Source organism: Triticum dicoccoides, chromosome 6B, assembly GCF_002162155.2.
Source record: "Triticum dicoccoides isolate Atlit2015 ecotype Zavitan chromosome 6B, WEW_v2.0, whole genome shotgun sequence".
Lineage (NCBI taxonomy): Eukaryota > Viridiplantae > Streptophyta > Magnoliopsida > Poales > Poaceae > Triticum > Triticum dicoccoides.
The window spans coordinates 22,026,847-22,032,799 of NC_041391.1; the positions used below are offsets into that span (position 1 = coordinate 22,026,847).

General features: G+C 44.6%; 1 long non-coding RNA gene across 1 annotated transcript in view; it reads left to right on the forward strand.

Annotated features, from left to right (window-relative positions):
* LOC119325159 overlaps positions 1–5,206 on the forward strand; it is an 11,845-nt gene extending 6,639 nt beyond the window's left edge. Inside the window, exon 3 of the long non-coding RNA XR_005157366.1 lies at positions 5,068–5,206. This is a non-coding gene — a long non-coding RNA (uncharacterized LOC119325159). The remainder of the gene's footprint in view (positions 1–5,067) is intronic.
* Positions 5,207–5,953: the final 747 nt, after the last annotated feature.

The window sequence follows — 5,953 nt, forward strand, 5'->3', positions numbered from 1 at the left end:
GCTTTATTTATTTTATTTTGTTTCTACTTACAACAAAATGCTTATTGTTGTTTTTTTGTTTTGTTTTCTGCATTATTTATTTTCTTTTGTTTTTTGCTTTATTTTTTAATTCTTTTTGCTTTTAGTTTTAGGAAAATTATAAACTTTCTTTTAGTGCTATTACTTTTCAAATTTGAAAACATTTTTTTATTTTTTTTGTTTTCTTTCTTGCTTTATTTATTTTATTTTGTTTCTACTTATAACAAAATACTTATTGTTGCTATTTTTAATTATTACGAGGGCCGATCCATAAGACATTAAAGCATTTCAAATGAACTCTGAAAAAGTTGAAAGTTGGCATGGTATCATAAATTGACCCACACATAGCATGTGCATATACAAAACGGACAATGGTATCATACTCGTCAGTTACAAAGTTGGCATGGTATCATCATAATAGTTGCGGGAGAAAGTCTTCACTTTTTCTTCGCTTGTGTCATTTGCTTATTGCGCTGTAACCATGGATAATCTTCATCGTTTATCAGGATGCTGGGGTCAGCCTTGACTTTGAAGGGAGGAATTTCATGAAACTTTTCATAATCTTCAGACATGTCTGTCTTGTCCTCCACTCCCACGATGTTCCTTTTTCCTGAAAGAACTATGTGGCGCTTTGGCTCATCGTATGATGTATTCGCTTCCTTATCTTTTCTCTTTCTCGGTCTGGTAGACATGTCCTTCATATAGATAACCTGTGCCACATCATTGGCTAGGACGAACGGTTTCTCAGTGTATCCAAGATTTTCCAGATCTACTGTTGTCATTCCGTACTGTGGGTCTACCTGTACCCCGCCTCCTGACAGATTGACCCATTTGCACTTAAACAAAGGGACCTTAAAATCATGTCCGTAGTCAAGTTCCCATATGTCCACTATGTAACCATAATATGTGTCCTTTCCCCTCTCGGTTGTTGCATCAAAGCGGACACCGCTGTTTTGGTTGGTGCTCTTTTGATCTTGGTCAATCGTGTAAAATGTATTCCCATTTATCTCGTATCCTTTCCAAATCGTAACAGTCGAAGATGGTCCCCTGGACAACAAGTACAGCTCATCACAAACAGTGTTGTCACCTCTAAGACGTGCTTCCAACCAACTGCTGAAAGTCCTGATGTGTTCACATGTAATCCAGTCGTCGCACTGCTCCGGGTGTTTGGAGCGCAGACTGTTCTTGTGTTCATCGACATATGGGGTCACCAAGGTAGAGTTCTGTAGAACTGTGTAGCGTGCTTGAGACCAAGAATATCCGTCCCTGCATATTATTGAGTCCCTTCCAAGCGTGCCTTTTCCAGTCAGTCTTCCCTCATACCGCGATTGAGGGAGACCTATCTTCTAAAGGCGAGGAATGAAGTCAACACAAAACCCGATGACATCCACTGTTTGATGGCCCATGGAGATGCTTCCTTCTGGCCTAGCGCGGTTATGGACATATTTCTTTAGGACTCCCATGAACCTCTCAAAGGGGTACATATTGTGTAGAAACACGGGGCCCAGAATGACAATCTCGTCAACTAGATGAACTAGGACGTGCGTCATGATATTGAAGAAGGATGGTGGGAACACCAGCTCGAAACTGACAAGACATTGCACCACATCACTCCTTAGCCTTGGTATGATTTCTGGATCGATCACCTTCTAAGAGATTGCATTGAGGAATGCACATAGCTTCACAATGGCTAATCAGATGTTTTCCGGTAGAAGCCCCCTCAATGCAACCGGAAGCAGTTGCGTCATAATCACGTGGCAGTCATGAGACTTTAGGTTCTGAAACTTTTTCTCTGCCATATTTATTATTCCTTTTATATTCGACGAGAAGCCAGTCGGGACCTTCATACTAAGCAGGCATTCAAAGAAGATTTCCTTCTCTTCTTTGGTAAGAGCATAGCTGGCAGGACCTTCATACTGCTTTGGAGGCATGCCGTCTTTTTCGTGCAAACGTTGCAGGTCCTCCCGTGCCTCAGTTGTATCTTTTGTCTTCCCATACACGCCCAAGAAGCCTAGCAGGTTCACGCAAAGGTTCTTCGTCACGTGCATCACGTCGATCCAAGAGCGGACCTCTAGGTCTTTCCAGTAGGGTAGGTCCCAAAATATAGATTTCTTCTTCCACATGGGTGCGTGTCCCCCAGCGTCACTCGGAACAGCTAGTCCGCCGGGACCCTTTCCAAAGATTACGTGTAAATCATTGACCATAGCAAGTACGTGATCACCGGTACGTATGGCGGGCTTCTTCCGGTGATCTACCTCGCCTTTGAAATGATTGCCTTTCTTTCGACATTGATGGTTGGTCGGAAGAAATCGACGATGGCCCAGGTACACATTCTTCCTGCAGCTTGCCAGGTATATACTATCGGTGTCAAGTAAACAGTGCGTGCATGCGTGGTATCCCTTGTTTGTTTGTCCTGAAAGGTTACTGAGAGCGGACCAATCATTGATGGTCACGAACAACAACTCCTTTAGGTTAAATTCCTCCTGTTTGTGCTCATCCCACGTACGTACACCGTTTCCATTCCACAGTTGTAAAAGTTCTTCAACTAATGGCCTTGGGTACACATCAATGTCGTTGCCGGGTTGCTTAGGGCCTTGGATGAGAACTGGCATCATAATGAACTTTCGCTTCATGCACATCCAAGGAGGAAGGTTATACATACATAGAGTCATGGGCCAGGTGCTGTGATTGCTGCTCTGCTCCCCGAAAGGATTAATGCCATCCGCGCTTAAAGCAAACCATACGTTCCTTGGCTCACTTGCAAACTCATCCCAGTACTTTCTCTCGATTTTTCTCCACTGCGACCCGTCAGCGGGTGCTCTCAACTTCCCGTCTTTCTTACGGTCCTCACTGTGCCATCGCATCAACTTGGCATGCTCTCCGTTTCTGAACAGACGTTTCAACCATGGTATTATATGAGCATACCACATCACCTTCGCAGGAACCCTCTTCCTGGGGGGCTCGCCGTCAACATCACCAGGGTCATCTCGTCTGATCTTATACCATAATGCACCGCATACCGGGCATGCGTTCAGATCCTTGTACGCACCGCGGTAGAGGATGCAGTCATTAGGGCATGCATGTATCTTCTGCACGTCCAATCCTAGAGGGCATACGACCTTCTTTGCTGCGTATGTACTGTCGGGCAATTCGTTATCCTTTGGAAGCTTCTTCTTCAATATTTTCAGTAGCTTCTCAAATCCTTTGTCAGGCACAGCATTCTCTGCCTTCAACTGTAGCAATTCCAGTACGGTACCGAGCTTTGTGTTGCCATCTTCACAATTGGGGTACAACCCTTTTTTGTGGTCCTCTAACATACGATCGAACTTCAGCTTCTCCTTTTGACTTTCGCATTGCGTCCTTGCATCGACAATGACCCGGCGGAGATCATCATCATCGGGCACATCGTCTGGTTCCTCTTGATCTTCAGCAGCTTCGCCCGTTGCAGCACCATCGTGCACATCGTCTGGTTCCTCTTGATGTTCAGTACCATCACCGTATTCAAGGGGCACATAGTTGTCATCGTACTCTTCTTCTTTGCCGTCTTCCATCATAACCCCTATTTCTCCGTGCCTCGTCCAAACATTATAGTGTGGCATGAAACCCTTGTAAAGCAGGTGGGTGTGGAGGATTTTCCGGTCAGAGTAAGACTTCGTATTCCCACATATAGGGCATGTACAACACATAAAACCATTCTGCTTGTTTGCCTCAGCCACTTCGAGAAAATCATGCACGCCCTTAATGTACTCGGAGGTGTGTCTTGAACCGTACATCCATTGCCGGTTCATCTGCGTGCATTATATATAATTAAGTGTGTCAAAAATCATTACAGAACACTAAAACCAAATTAATAGAAGTTCATCATCACACTAAAACTAAAGTACATACATAGTTATCATCTAACAACATAAAGCTCTGCAGAGCATCTAAATTAATTAAACCATACACTAAAACTATGTAAAACATTTCAATGTGAAAACAAATGCGATCATAATCGCAACCAATGTAACAACTGATCCAACGGCATAATGATACCAAGCCTCGGTATGAATGACATATTTTCTAATCTTTCTAATCTTCAAGCGCATTTCATCCATCTTGATCTTGTGATCATCGACGACATCCGCAACATGCAACTCCAATATCATCTTCTCCTCCTCAATTTTTCTAATTTTTTCCTTCAACAAATTGTTTTCTTCTTCAACTAAATTTAACCTCTCGACAATAGGGTCGGTTGGAATTTCCGGTTCAACAACCTCCTAGATAAATAAAATCTATGTCACGTTGGTCGGCATAATTGTCATAAATAATAAATGAACCAATAGTTATGAAAAGATAATATATACCACATCCGAATCATAGACAGGACGAGGGCCGACGGGGGCGGATACCAAAACCATCGCACTATATAAGATGCAATAATAAAAGTAAGAAAATTATACAAGTATCTATATAAACATACAAGTAAGAGGCTCACCACGGTGGTGCCGGCGACGAGATCGGCGCGGGCGATCGACGGCGGTGAAGACGGGGACGGGACGTGACGGACCGCTAAACCTAGACAAATATTGAGGAAAATGGAGCTTGGAGGTGGAGCTTGAAGAGGAGAAAGCTTAAGTAGTGCGGCTCGGGCATTCCATCGAACACCTCGTGTGCATAGGAGGTGAGCTAGAGCACCACAAAGCTCCCTCCTCGCATGCCACGAAAAACAGAGCAGTGAGAGTGCTCTGCTCGCGGGGTATATATAGGCAACTAATTGGGCCCGGTTCGTGGCTTGAACCGGGACTAAAGGGAAGCCTTTGGTCCCGGTTCAGACGACCAACCGGGACCAATGGTGGTGGGCCAGGAGCAAGGCACATTGGTCCCGGTTCGTCCCACCAACCGGGACCAAAAGGTCCAGACGAACCGGGACCAATGGCCCACGTGGCCCGGCCGGCCCCCGGGGCTCACGAACCGGGTCCAATGCCCCCATTGGTCCCGGTTCTGGATTGAACCGGGACTAATGGGCTGACCCGGCCTGGACCATTGCCCCCTTTTCTACTAGTGTAGGGATGTATAGGGGCAGTAGATGGCACCCATATTAGGGCACGTGTGCCTTCAAAATATGTGGACAGGTTTAGGGGCCGCAAGCCATATCCCACACAAAATGTCCTAGCTGCCGTGGATTTCGATCTTAGATTCACGTATGTTCTAGCAGGGTGGGAGGGATCTACTCATGATTCTGCTGTATTGCATGATGCCCTATCTCGTCCAAACGGTCTCAAAATTCCAGAAGGTAATTGCACATTTAAAAAATTGTTTTTTAGTTTAAACATAGAAAATTAACTTAAGGTGGTATTCAACTATGTATGTAGGAAAATTTTATTTGGCTGATGCTGGGTATGCCACCAGGCCGGGCATATTGCCACCCTATCGAGGTGTTCGCTATCATCTACAGTAGTTCCATGGTCCGAATCATCCAACCTGTCCAAAAGAGATGTTCAACGACCGTCATTCCTCACTAAGGACAACGGTCGAGCGAGCCTTTGCAGCTATTAAGAATCGTTTCAAGATTCTTAGTAATAGACCTTTCGTACCCTTGAAATCACAACCCAAGGTGGTTATTGCTTGTTGCGTCATTCACAATTGGAATTTAGATAATGGACCCGATGAGTTTGTAGATGACGAACCAACTTGGTACCACCACTTGCCAAGGAGTAGCAATCGTGTCTCCGACCGAGAGAGTGATGTATGCGAGTGGGCAGCCAAGCGTGATTTGATTGCCCAACAGATGTGGAATGATAGAGAGAGATTGGCGAACAAGGATGCTTCAGAGAGCGGGAGTAGTGCTAGTACCATTTGAAAGTACTTTCCTCTAGTACATTTTCCTTATTTAGCAGTTCCATGTTTAGATATTTTGTGCTAATCTAGCTCTGTAATTTTCTTTTCCGTGTAT